At 39.2% G+C, this 15,286-nt stretch overlaps 1 protein-coding gene across 5 annotated transcripts in view; it reads right to left on the minus strand.

The window, feature by feature from the left end:
* Positions 1-15,286, minus strand: part of CEP112 (centrosomal protein 112) — a 184,197-nt gene that overhangs the window by 85,421 nt on the left and 83,490 nt on the right. The gene's annotated exons all lie outside the window — the stretch shown is intronic.

Here is a 15,286-nt window from a genome sequence, read left to right on the forward strand (position 1 = left end):
CTCCTGGATTATATAGAATACACATAGCTGCTGTCCAGTAGCAGTAGAGTATACATTTATTACTTCAGATATACACTTCCAAGTAACTCTTCCTGGTCACTTTTCGAAGTGTATGTCTTCTGTAGCTTCTCAAATGCAGTATAAGAGCATTGCATCTGGATGTTGCAGATGTCCTTACAGGTAAGTGGAATGTGTGATGTTGCAAGCACATGTATGTTTTCATTCATAAATTCGGAAAATGAGCATCTTCCTTAAAAGCCTCACACAGCATTATCCCCTTTCCCTCCCTGCTTCACAAGTAACTTTGCAGCTCCCTGGAATTCCTTCCTAAAGGATGTGACAATATAGAGATGAGAGACTGATGTTCTAGCAAACAAATGTAGGCGGCTCAGCTCCAGTTTATTACAGGTTTCACAAGAAAGTCTGATGAAAATTACTGTATATTTAAAGATCCCATTGCCCTGGAATGTCAGTTACTGATGATAGAGCCCTGATCTCTCCAACTACTATTTTTCTTGTTCAGACATTTTTAATATACTGCCTGTATCCAGCTAAACCGCCTATTTGCCATCTCTGAGAATGACGTTACTACAAAGCTTTGAAAAAGAAACATTCATTTCTGACCAAAGTTGGGAAGTGAATGACTATCAGATATATCACCTTGTACATTAATATCCCAAGACAGATTGTTATAAATACTGTGATCTGAGAGAGGAAAATCCAGGCTTGAAAGTCTGCCTGTTTTTTTCCAACTATTTGAACTCTATGGTGCAATAAAAGTCATGTTGGTTCCCCTCAAACCTTCAGCTGTGTCCTTCAACTATCACAGCTGTAATATGTATTAAATAATATCAACCATCTCAGAAACTTAGCACAGGACTGACTTTTGCTTCCATGCTTTCCTAATTACTCACTGGCATTATTCCCTACTATGTCCAAGGTAAAATTGCGTGTGTGCATGCGTGGAGTAGGAATGAGCACATCATTTGTATACAGAAGTATAACACAGGCCACATATTTCAGCTCTATCAACATCATCTCAAACATATGTTTCATATAGTATAATCTGCACTAGATCCTTTCCTTCCTTTCCTGATCTTTTCCTCTACATATGTTTAATTGTTTTATTAAATCTGTATACAGATTAAAAATGTAAAGTGCATTTTAGTTTGCAATTATAATCTATAATGTACTTTTGTAATTCTTTCAGAAAATGATTTAACCTCAAGAGCATAAAAGGACAGCCTAACTGGCTTTTACTAAACCTAAGCAATGCTAAGTCAATGCGGTTAATAACTCCAGTTTCCATGGGATGATACAGTCCAAGTTCTAACCTGACATACACAGACTTTGGCTTTTTTAAGAGCTGTTCCAACTCAAGTCCTGCCTGGAACAGTAACAACTATCTTTTCATCTGAGAGCGCTCTTTTGGAGACCTCATTCCCCCTCCACCACTGCTTTCTTTTGGTTTTCATTCCTTCTTTTTTAAAACAAAATACTTCTTAAACTTTGTTTCTCCCTGTATAAGTTAAACTGAGGTATTATTTTCCCAAAAAGTTTGATTAAATATATAGGATATGGAGTTAAGGCTAATTTCTTATAATACAGGGTAAATCCATTTATAAATCATATTACAAGCCATAGAGACATGAATTCTTAACTCAGCTGTTCCATCTTTCTCCTTTACTTTGTTCTATAATCAGTAACTCTTATACAAAGCTGTTAGAAAAGTGAAATAGCACAATATAGTGTTTTCTACTGCCACATGGAAAAAGTAACAAATCCAAGTCTTTGGATTCAAAATGGGAGTAAATAGCTAGGGGGCTGAAGTAGGGTAAAGTAACAGTAATTAACATGCAAAGGAGCATTAATGTTGGACCTCATAGATGGCAAAAGGAGATTTGGTTCTATTAGGAAAGAAGAAAGAATCTGAAGACGGGGTGATGGCAGTGAAACTAATATGATTAAAGGAGTCCTTTAGGAGCAACTTCACTGCTAGTAAGATGATGTTAAGAGACATCTAATCTCTCCAAAGTGACTGGAAAAAGCTTATATTGGGGATCAGAGACATAGTTCTTGTCCATTACTTTGAAATAAGTCTAGTTCTCACAGCCAGATTACTTTTTCCCATAAACAAAGTCTCTGGCAGAAGCAGCTTACAACCGAACAACTTGCTGCATAAGACAACTTAGTATGACATGGATATCTTCAAACTGCTAATGGAAACGAATCCCAAACTTTCCATCACTAAGATTCTGCTTTGCCACATGCCAGGTTTAATAAACTATTATTAGATTCAAATGTAGGCAAATTAGTATTACTAGGAAAAAAAACAACCCAAGATGACATAATCCTCAGTTGTGAAAAATCCATGAAATATAAAACTTGGGAGCAGCTGTCTGTTCCTAATGATTCTGTGGAAAAACAAAAGAAGCAATTACAAAATCACACTTCTCATGCTGGAGATCTGAAGGCATGATGCTTGCTTGGTTTCTTTGTAAAACTGAGTTCTCCTTCTCACTATTGGTTTCTTAAACTTTTCCTGGCTGCTGAGCTCTGTGTTTGTGAACCAGGCCTCCCAAATTGTTTGCATGGTCCAAACAATAAACTGAGTACAAAAGCTGGTTTGAGAAATATACATCTTAAACACTCCACCAGAGCAACTCATTCTAGTGCCAAACATAAGGCTTAAGCGTAAGAAATGAAGACTTCATAATGTACAATAGATCCAAAATGTTATTGTTAGTTACTGCCTTTTATGGATCAAAATGTTATAATCTTTATTTTGGTTGTATAGATACGAGTAAATGAAACAAAAGAGATCTGTATCTTTTTTACCAAGAATGCAGAAGTCCACAGCAATTCCATGGGACAGCAATTTAGAAGAGGTTCTGGTTTGAGACCATCTTAAGAATCGGAACATCCACGAGACCTGATGAAATCCATCCACAGGTCTTGAAGCAGCTGGTGAATGAAGCTGCTAAGCCACTGTCCATCATATTTGAAAAAACATGGCAGTCAGGTGAAGTTCCCGATGAAAGGGAAATATAACCCCCATTTCCAAGAAGGGGAAAATGGGTGACCCAGGGAATTACAGACCACTCAGTCTCAACCCTGTGCCTGGCATAATCTTGGAGCAGATTCTCCTGGAAGGCATGCTAAGGCACATGAAAAACAACAAGGTGCTTGGTGACAGCCAGCATGGCTTCACTAAGGGGAAATCCTGCCTCACCAATTTGGTCACCTTCTATGATGGTGCTATGGAACTGATGGACAGGGGTAGAGCAGTTGATGTCATCTACCTGGATTTGTGTAAAGCGTTCGACACTGCCCCACACGACATTCTTGTCTCTAATTGGAGAGACATCAATTTGATGAATGGACCACTCGGTGGATAAAGAATTGGCTGTGGTCAATGGCTCAATGTCCGGCTGGAGACCAGTAACGAGTGGTGTCCCTCAGGGATCGGTGTTGGGACCGGTCTTGTTCAACATCTTTGTTGCTGACAGGGACAGTGGGATTGAGTGCGCCCTCAGCAAGTTTGCCGATGACACCAAGCTGTGTGGTTCAGTTGATCCACTGGAGGGAAGGAATGCCATTCAGAGGGGCCTTGACACGCTTGTGAGGTGGGCTTATGCCAACCTCATGAAGTTTAACCATGACAAGTGCAAGGTCCTACACCTGGGTTGGAGCAATCCCAGACACAGCTACAGGCTGGGCAGAGAAGAGATTCAGAGCAGCCCTGCGGAGAAGGACTTGGGGGTGCTGCTCGATGAGAAAATGAACATGAGCTGGCTTCAGTGTGCGCTTGCAGCCCAGAAAGCAACCGTATCCTGGGCTGCATCAAAAGGAGTGTGACCAGCAGGTTGAAGGAGGTGATCCTGCCTCTCTACTCTGCTCCCATGAGACCTTACTTGGAGCACTGTGTGCAGTTCTCATGTCCTCAACACAGAAAGGACACGGAACTGTTGGAACAAGTCCAGAGGAGGGCCACGAGGATGATCAGGGGCTGGAGCACCTCCCATATGAAGATAGGCTGAGAAAGTTGGGGCTGTTCAGCCTGGAGAAGAGTAGGCTGCGTGGAGACCTCATAGCAGGCTTCCAGTATCTGAAGGGGGCCTATAGGGATGCTGGGGAGGGACTCTTCATTAGGGACTGTAGTGACAGAACAAGGGGTAATGGGTTAAAACTTAAACAGGGGAAGTTTAGATTTGACATAAGGAAGAAGTTCTTTACTGTAAGAGTGGTGAGGCACTGGAATGGGCTGCCCAAGGAAGTTGAGAACGCTCCATCCCTGGCAGTGTTCAAGGACAGGCTGGAGAGAGCCTTGGGTGACATGGTTTAGTGTGAGGTGTCCCTGCCCATGGCAGGGGGGTTGAAACTAGATGATCTTAAGGTCCTTTCCAACCCTAACTATTCTGTGATCCTGTGCCAAGGCAGCATACCCCAACCAAGAAATCATCTTGTAAAATGACTCTTAATCCACATACAAGAAAGCAAATAGAAAGAAAACACTAATTCACAGTGTATAAAACAAAAATACAAAATATGTAAACTGTGCGACAAGATAGTGTTTGCATATGAACTTGTACGGAATACTTGTATGTGTGTGTGTGCACGTATGACAGCCCCACGGCTGAAGAAACTACTGGCTGATATGGTGATTTCTATTTCTGTTTCAAAGGAATAACTCAGAATTCTAACTAAGAATATCTGTGCTGAAATAGTGTCATAAAAAGGGTGGGTCATAAGCCCACAGCAATTTGCCTGTAGGGAAAAAATAGACTTGAAAGAAAAAAAAGAAGGTTGCTCACTCACTTTGGCCTATTTAAAATGCCAATAAATGTACTGCATGTTATTTGGAAGGAAAACATGTGCTCTTAATTTTAAAAAGTAAATTGCATAAGAAAATATAAAGTTGGCAAAAAGTTTCAATTAAAATCTGGTGCTGATGGCTGAAGCTTTGCTACAGTTACAGGCAACAGAGATGAGAAAAGGGCCCAATGAGTACAGTCTAATTAAAAACAATAAAAACCTTCCCTTTATTTTTCAGGAGCTCCTACTTCAACCCAATGAAGCATTTACTTGGATCAGTTTCTAAGGAAGAGGCTGGAGTATGACTGCATCTTTTAGACCTACAGTGGTGGAATACATGGACTCCACTGTCTCAGTGCATTACACACCAAACCACATCCACCCATCGTTCAGCTTCAGTGTTGAGGGCATTTTAAAGTCACAAAAACAAGCAATGAAGAGTTAAGATCAAATCCAACTCAATTTATTCCCTGAGGCTCAGATCTAGACTAATTTAGGTGTTGCTTCAGCAGTTCGTACAGTGACTAACATCTTCCAGCAGATGAAGTTGCAATAACCCTTCACTGCTGAGTGTACTCAGGCTGCTGAAACAGGGCATCACTTTAAAAGACCACTGCATTGCTCAAGTGGTCATGACAACCCTTCAAACAGAGTTTCAAAAGTTTTCCATGTTGGGCTGACTTGGCTGCAGTTGCAGATGACTCTGTAAGTCCCAGTTTGCTGTGTTTAATTTTGCTTGCGTGTAACATTTGAAACACCCAACGAAGCCACCCAAAACCTCTGAGCAATTCCATGGACTTCACTCAGACATGAACTGTTGGGCTCAGATGATCACAATGATACTTTCTAGGATAATCTAAAATATTAGACTGTAAGTAACTGCCCCATTTGAACCACTGATACCTAGCATCTGCCTCTCTGTGCCAATACTCATCTCAGCATTTTCTCAACTGGAAGAGCATTAAAATCAGTGCATATATTTGAAGACAGCACAATGTGAAACCATCAGCTGAACCCTTCTGAAAGGGAGATTTGTTCCTTTGTGTCCTGGGTGTGATGTGACAGAGATGGATGAGGTACACATAACATTTGTTATTGGGTAGTGGATTATTTTTGAAAGGAGATCAGTCCAGTCAAGGGAAAGGAAGTCTGGAGTAAAAACAAACCTTGCTTTGATGATGGAGAATTAAAAGGAAAATGAGGAACAAAGTAGAAGCACCCAGTGAGCCACTGGTGACAATGACTCCCTTTTAACCCATGATCAGTGCAATGTCCCAGAAGATGTGGATGAATATCCCATCCTAGTCACACAGCAACTCATGGCACATGTACTGTAAAATACCTCAGAAGGGATTATCTGTTGAAAGTGGGAATGTGAACTAGTTTAGCTTACTTACTAATAAACAAAGCTTTATCAAGTGCTGAGAAACAGATAATGCAAGTTTCTCCACCATCACAAAAGTAAGCAATGAGTCCTAAAAAGCAAACAAATATTATTTTTTTGCAGCTCGATGCTTAGAAAAAAATACAGCTGTTAAGAACTTCAAAGATGTATAATACTGATTTCTGTTTAAAACAAAATTGGTTTATATTAATAAATCTTACTACTGCAGATTTGGCAAGTCACAACAATTGGTCTGGCACTTGATCTCATTGTGGTCTAAGGGAACTATCACAGTGATTTTTACCCTTAAAACATAAGAGTTAGGCAACCAAGCACAGGACTAAGGGCCAGGCAGTCCTAAGGGCTCTCAGATACTTTTGTCCACAGAGTATCGTACCCAGCTGGACTCACTGGGCCCAGTATACCTGTTTTCTCCATGTCAGATGAATCTCAGCTGGCCAGTTCAGCCCACTGGCAGCTCTATTTGTAGCTCCCTTTTAACATGACAAAGATAAAAAGGACACACAGCAGTGCTGAAAGAGGAATTTTTCTGTTTAAGCTACAACCTAAACCTGAAGAGATATCACACCTCAACCAACACTTTAAAAGATTTATGAATTAGCAAGAGTCACTGAAATTTAATAGCTCAAGCTTCTTGTCATCTTTAAATAAAGCTTTGTAATTAACTTTATTATGACCATTTTAACCAACTCTACTAAAATATTTGCTATATCATATTAATTTCAATTAAAATATGTTAAGAATTTAGAATCCAGTTGCTGGTAAAATCAGCAATTTGTTGATATTATGAATCCTTTAAAAGATAGAATTGATTTGCAAAGGAAACTTTTACAAATGTCACACACATATTATCACATGGGTAATGATGTGGCAAAGCACAACTTAACAGGGATAAGTAATAAACAGCTATTTAGCTCTCACACCACCATACATTACACTGTCAAATTTAAATGCCTTTTGGGTAAGAACACATAGGCCCATAAATATGGTAATTAAGGGAGCAGATAAATGAAATGGTGTGAAATGAAGTGAAAATGAGCAACAGTTCAAGGACCAACAGGTTGGTCTCACCTCCTCAGAGCCCTCCCAAAAAGCACAGGGCTGTGCAGGCTTTTCCAGAGGAAATCATGGAAGTGCAGGAGCCCTGCTAGCACCTCCAGAATTAGAAGTAATCCTGATCAGTAGTCTAGTACTTATTAGAAACACTTAAATATCAGCAAAGCTGAAACTCCAATACTCAGAGGTGCATTTTATTGTATGCTTATGCAGTATTTTGTGCATACTTAAGTGTTCTTATTCTTGAGGGGAAAAATTATGTCCCTAACATTGGTGATAATACATAACTTCTGAACTAGAAGAGATCTTTATCCTCTATATAACTACACTGCAGTGATGGGATGAAGTTATTAATACACACATAAATCAAATGTTCAGAGTTTAGAAATCACGCTGTAGAATACTAGAATCATGGTATGGTTTGGGTTGGAAGGGATCTTAAAGATAATCTAATTCCAAACACCCCTGCCATGGGCAGGGAATAATAGCAAGTTTAGGAATTCTTTTGTACTGCTACAAACACTAACTTTGCCATATATATTTCTGCAGGCTGAAAAGAAACACACAATACACAGGTATCAAAATGCAAATTACACAGAAAAAACTGGCACCATCCTTGTTCCTACATCTATGCCTACATGCCAGAAAGGGGCAGCAAATTTTCATGGTGTGCAGTACCATTAAGGAAAACAGAAGTTTTGATCATTTTTTTTCTCCAAAAGGAGTGCACCTAAAGAGATCCGGACTTTCAAAGCAGCCAGTTAGCTGCTTAAATCCCAGTTAATGTAAATGACAGTTAAGCTACAAACTGGGCTTTAAAAAAATGAAGGGGTGGAGAGAGGGGGAGAAAGAAAATCAGACATCCATGTGAACAGCTCCACAAAGAACTTCAAATTAGCGGAGCTTATTTTGATTTCTTAATTTACATAAGTCCATTTGATTCCAATTTAGTTAACAGCAGCTAGAAAGCAGAACTTCATATAGGTTGGTTATTGTCACGGCCTTCCTAATAAAACGACTTTTAGTCAAACAGAAGAACCTCAAGCCTACATGTGTAACTAAACAATACGGTGTCCTGGAGAGTGAAAGGACGACTTGCCAAGTTGAAATGGAGATAAATGTAAATACATTTTCCATTTAACAGTTCTAAGACCTGTAAAAGACTTGGCCCTCTTGCCTGGAAGACAGCTCCAGAACAGTTTCTTATTACCTGATTTACTGTATTTGCTTTGAAATAGATTAGTGAGTCAAAAATTAAACCATCCAGCCTTCCTTCTCTCTGATGAAAGCAATGTTTACAGCTATAGTTTTCTTTGTACAAAGCAAGCGATTTGAATTCAAATGCTAAGAGACCTACCTGGAAAGGACTAGGGGGAGGAGACATTTCCTTCTGTTGTTCTACTAAGGAATTCAATGGAGACATTCAACTGGCACCTAACAATCCACATAACTGCACTAACAGAACTTAAATATGATGGAGAGAAGAAAAAATCAGCCATAAATGCCTGCTTAATACAGTGACTTTTGAAAGCAGAATATAGATAAAATATGGAGTGGCTAAATAAAAATAAATAGTAATCTATATCCCAAACCAGGTTTACTGTATCATAAAACCATAACAACCTATCCCTAAATGATGATTGATGAAAATTACTATGAATACATGTTTAGTCTTCCCTGTTTTCCTTTATGAAAGTTGTAGCTTTATTTTCTGTATTTCGGGATATGAAATGAAAATATTCCTTTTGGATGAATGTTGAGATATATTCAGTTCTGAAATAACACTGGACCAAAGCTTGTTCTGAAAGTGAAGAAAAGCTACTGCTGTTTAAGGAAGGACTTTCCTTCAATGGATTACAGAAATGGAGGCTAAAAATCTCTGCAGTGGATGGGAAAAAATACCCATCAATCTGAAAGTGTTTCTGTGTCCAGCACCCCCTAAATCAAAGCTTTTAAAAAACATTTGCATTTAAATTTTCCATGTATTAAATTTAAAAGCATTAACGTTTCCTGAACAACATGTAATACTGACTTAAATACAGACATGATGTATTACAGATTTAAGGATTACTACAGACATTCATCTCTATGAGGCAGCAAAATTAAATGTATTATAATTCCTAATTTGCCCCCAGAAGAGGTACAGGCTGTATTGTCTGTGAGAAATGTCTTTGCCTGTCAACTAATGAAAAGTCTTCACTGTAAGTAGAATTGCTAAAACAACCCCCCAGAAAAACACCCCAAAAAGCATCACACACTTCATTTTTGGATGTATTTGTTTAATGCATCCAAATGACTCCTGCTCAAGTCATCTGCCATGACTATCTCTTCAATAGACAGTTGAGGGACTTAAGGAAGAGGGAAGTTCATGCTACTGCTCAAGCTCTGCCCTGACTCTTAATCAAGGTGAAACAGAATTTTTCAGAACTCCAGATAACCACAGGAAGCCAACTAAGGCACCTGATGCTGTTATTCTCTGTGCTGGTGACTAAAGATGACTTAAATGCATTAGCGTGTGTGTACTGTTCTGCTCTACTAAAGAATCTAATACACCAGGAAACTCTCTCGTTACTGACATCATGCTGCTACTTCAAAGATAACAGACTTTAACCAAGCACAAAGTCCTCATTCCTGGTCTCCTGAATGGCACATGTGTGAGCAGAAATCCTGAAATCCAGCAGGTTCAGCAATAAAAATGGTGTCATTTGCAGGTTTAGACTTTAAAGAAATAATCACTTTCTAACTTTCAAAAGAAGCCTCATTTCTGTGAGGCAGGAACAATGGTTCCAGTATTTCTGTTAATAAATCAGTTGTGGAACATTGCTATGTGTACATTAGCTGCTTACACGAGGAAGATGCAGAATTACACAGACATACAACTTTTGACTTTCTCCTTTTTGAAATCAACTCCTAATTGGAAGAAGCATATTCTGATTGACTACCTTTAGTATCAATCCTTATATCAAATCAGATAAATTAGTCACCTCCATCCAAGGATGAAAATCCTAGAGAAGGAAGCCTTTAGCCTAACCTGGCTATAAGGCTGGAGGCAGAGGCATCGATTATGGCACCTATTGTCACACACATAGAGCTGACACCATTTCTAGTCTCCCTTTCTGCACCTTCATCCTCCAGTGCTGGTTGCACTCTTCCCATCATCTTGGCAGTGGCTCTTCCAAGTTCAGAGACCTTTTGGAAGCATCAAGCTCTACAGCTACTAGTTCAGAAAGACAAGATCAATCAGAGGATGATCTGTACAAAATATATGAAAAGTGTGTGCATAACATTTCTTTTCTTGGAATAGAGAAGGGTTGGGTTTTTTTGGTCAGTATCTTCTTCTGGCACCTTTACATTGATCTCTATCCTTTTCATCCTTCTTGGGTTTGTCCTTGAATGCAGTTGACGCCACTTCATTTTCTGAATGACAAATAGGCCACTGCATCCTGGGGCAGGAATTTCTTCAGATTTATTTATGCAACTGTTTTGAATCTACTGTGCACTTTGAATAAATACTAATATATAGTTTAAATGTAAAATCTAAACAATAAACATGCAAATTCTATGAAATAAGAGTAAAATAACCCATTATATGTATATCCATTTATATGGGTCCAGGTTTATATTTACTAATCACACCCTGTGGAAAAAACAAACAACCCCACTCCCCCCCAGAAATGCATTTGGAGATTAGGAACTATGTATTATCCCTAAACTGAATACTCTGGAAAGGAACAACAGTTGTGGGAAGGGCCTGAAGGAGAAACTGTTGGCTAGAGGCAGAGCAGCAAGTGGAGTAGTCTCCTTTCGGTACAACAATGAAGCAGTCTTCTCAGAGGACATAAATTATAGGACACAAAGTTTGAAATCTACTGCTTTTACTTTTGTGGCAAGCATCACTGTTTTGAAGGACACGATCTTACTGTGTAGAAGTAAGGAATCATGACTGTGTACCACATTTCACTAACATGAAGCACAAAGATCAGGGAACTATTAGATTATTTTTGCGTACCATGAGGCGGCATTTTTGACAAATGGCATCTGATGCCTTTTTGAGGCAGAGATTTCAGCTTTCTCCCTCTGCATGCCTAATTACCACAGTAATGAAAGCTATTGCGATAAAGGAATAGCAAGGCAGTCTCTGTTAAACCTCCTTGAAACTCATGCACTGAAAAACAAACATTGCCTTCCATATAAATGGCTGCATTAGAAGCCATTATTGATTAATGCTGTGCATTTTCTCTCAGCCTCAGATGAAAAAGATGCCAAAGACACGTTATCACAAGGTTTTGTTTGCACAGCTTTAGAAATGATAGCAATCTACTAAGTATCCACTGAGATACTTGGGTAGCACAGGTAAGAATTAATTGGTACCTTCTCCCACCCCCCCCGAATTTCAGATGCTGAAACTGTTTTTCCCTTTATTGAACCAGCTCGGCCTAGACTAGCTTGTCCCGCAGTGACATGTATATTGAATACAAATCAGACAGCAGAGCTTTAAACCTGTGTTGCAGCTCTCATTTCCAATTCGAGAACTGTACTATAATCATAAGCTTCTGGTGGATGAAAGGAAATCAGCTCTCTGAATATTAGCTAATGCCACATTTGCAAGTCCTGAAGAGATCTGTGCTGTTTAAAAAAAAAAAAAAATAGATCATTTCTCGTGAACCTATATATATGAATCGCTTTGTACTGCTCGACTGATAGAAGCGATGCCTGTGCTGGGATTAAACCCTTTTCATCATAAAACCTCATCTGGTTCGGAGTCCAAGTCCATCAAACCTTTTCCCTTTAAAGTCCCGCCTTTGATTCTACATCAATTTATTCAAACCGCAGCTGGGTGGCTGAAAACGAAAGGACAGCATCATTTAAACCAACCATGTTCCCAACTTGAAAGAAGGGCTATAATTAAAAAAATGGGCATAAAAGAATGGAAATGGGATAATATTTTTTAATGGCAGTTCAAAGGCCGACAGATGTCAGAGCCTTTGAAGATGTCAGTACACTGAGCAAGAAGTTGCCATTAAATAGTTTGCCTGAGAGGTGAAGCAGCTTTTTAATGACTGAAAAAGCCCTTGCAGACACATCCTTGTGTTTTTAATTTGTCAGAGTTTCTGCAGTATTTTCTGATTAATGACACATGATTATAACTGCATAGCATACATATTTTTATACTCTGTTAAATGAATACTTTATTCCATATTCCTTCAGTGCCAGATAAAAACAGGAAAGCTTTACTAGAGTCCAAAACTATTCAGATTGCTCAAATATTTATGGTAATTTGAGGGGATTGGCCAGATACAGAGCTACTATGCTTGCTACCTTTTGTTCTTTAATGGTGCTATTACTACTGCCATCAAAATGTGCATGCATTAAGGGAACATGTGACCCAGTAATGTATTGTACCCTTCCTGTGCCCTAAACAATCAGAGCTTTCATAATCCACTGATGAACAAGGTCATCACATCAAAATAACAGTTCGAAAAATTCCTCAACTGATCCTAAACAATACAAACAATGGCAGCCAATGTATTGTAAGTGGAAAATAACACTTCTCAGAAAAAAAAAAAACACCAAACAACATATTGCTAGGAAACACCATGTTTTGAAGAAAAAAACCACCAATATTTATAAATGCAAAGGAAGTTCCCATCATCACTCTGTTAAATGTAGTTTTTTTCTGTTTTCACCATGAATGGAAAACGCAGTACCCCCAAACCCAGAGACAATCTCTTTGCTCCCAGGAGTAAGCTCTCAGATCACTACAATAGTCTTTTGTGAAAGTAGCTGTCAAGATGAGCAGGTAGAGCACAGGGAAGCAGCCCAGCCCTGGGAGGGCCATGAGAAGCAAGCACTGCACCCCTTGTGCTGTACCACGCCTTGGAGAAGTCATTCATACAAACACACAGTCATTAAAAGGGAATTTCATTAATGTACTGTTCCTTCTGCTCTTCCAACCTAGAGTCAGCTTGTTAATTGCATCATAAACAGAAACACGATGGGCTTGGCTATAACTTAACATACAGAGATTGGAGGTGCCTTAACAGAGCTCTGTGAAATCAGTTGCTGGTCTCCCCAGCTCATTTATATGATTTCATAATTATGCATATTTGGTTTGCTGCAATCTGTACCTATTAGGAACCATATTCCCATGTAATAACCATGCTGCCTACCACCACCATCATGAACCTCCTCTAGGGAAGGAAGAGAACTGTTGCATGCTCATTGCTGCTCTGAAATTGCATGCACCTACAGCTGGAGATGAAGAAAGCTGTTAGCAACAGATGTCCTGTTACATGTTCACAGCACTGTATAGTTATCCAACTGCAAACACAGGAACTGTAAATTTTGAAAAGGAATAGTCTATAGCTGCAGAGAAAAGAAATGTAATTCTGAAATCTAATTCTCCCAAAGGTATTTACTGAATGGAAACGGAATCCTGCTAGGAAAAAATACAACTATGTTAGGATTTCACTATAACAAACATGTAGAAGTGGAGTACTTTCAGTACAAACAGTTGTAAATCCAGTTTACAACTAACCTGCAGCTTTCCTTGTCAGGTTATTCTAAAGTTACCTTCAAAGATAGCTATATTTAGAAGCTATTATACCATTCATCACTGCAACATTTTACTTTATCACAATTCTCATGAAGATTTGAACCTTAAACTATGAATGTTCCATTACCCACTCTCACCACTTTTCCTGGAAAACAAACCATGCATGTGAGCAGCCAGGAAGCTGCTCAGCAGGATGGGGTGGAAGTGGCTGCAGGGAACAACCACTACAGTTAGGGTGGCAAACAGAGAAACAAGATGAAGATCTCACTCCCTCTTCCAACCACATCTCAGGAGCATGCAAGATCCTGGTTATGTGGAGCTCTCAGCAGGAGTGTTGAGACAGGGGTAAGCTTTGGATGAAATAAAGCAAGGGGAGAAAGCTCTGCTCATCTACTTCTAATTGTTTTTGAAGAGAAAACATTGCCATGAAAATGTTGCTGCTGCTGTTGCACAGAGATCTGGCGCTTTCTGTTCATATTCAGTTACTTTAGCACTATGGTGAAATAGGAAAATAAAATTTTAAGCAGTTCTAATTTAGCTGAAATAAACTGGCAGGGAACAAAGAAAAGTCTGTGGGACTCTAAACTGCAGGACTTGCTACTGCATTTCAAATTCATGTTACAAACTTAAGGCACATTATGCACAAAAGATGTATCAGACACGAATAAACATTGCAAGATTCTTCTATAATATCAGACACCCTGAAAAGAATGTTTTGCTGCAGACACCCCATATAAGCATGTGAAGCTGAGCCATTCAGGTTCTATCCATTAGAGGGCAATAATACACACACACACATGCTCATACATATACACACATAAACACACACTGACTTTAGAAGGAAAACAAGTATTTTCTCTTTAATATTAGCAGCAGCATACAGACAACTTGGGTCTTGTTTCATTCTCTTCCCCTCCATTCCCCAACAACAGTATCCATCAGAACAAATGGTACAGTAACAAATTGTTCTTTAAATTTGCTTTTCTACAAGGAAATCAATACAAGATACAGTTTTGGAAAGCTTACAGTTAGTGGTTATTAAGCGTAGGTTGAATAGATGGAACAACCAGCATTTATGTAAGCATGTAAATCGTTATAGGGTTCCCAAACTTTGAAGAGACAAACATGTTCTTCCTGCGCTCATCTCCCTCCTAACATCAAACACTCTTCCTTTTCTATTCAGTCACATAAGAAACCTCTGATAACAGCAGCAACTGCAGACATGGCACACATCCAATATACTTTAGATTCCTGCTAATGCTACAGACAAACCATGGAAAGGCATTTTCCCTGTGTCATTAGTAGAGCCACTTGAGGGAACCACCTCATGTACTGCATCTTCTGCTTGCTTGTTCAAACCATGTCAACCTACCGGTAAACCTCATTGGGTATCACAGGTCCTCAACCTCCTGTTTGCTGCCCCCACTTCTAATAGCCTGTGAGCACATTTATGT

Source organism: Neopsephotus bourkii, unplaced genomic scaffold (genome assembly GCF_033783945.1).
Source record: "Neopsephotus bourkii isolate Nb327-2 ecotype Australia unplaced genomic scaffold, CSIRO-AGI_Nbou_v1 NB_1749, whole genome shotgun sequence".
NCBI lineage: Eukaryota > Metazoa > Chordata > Aves > Psittaciformes > Psittacidae > Neopsephotus > Neopsephotus bourkii.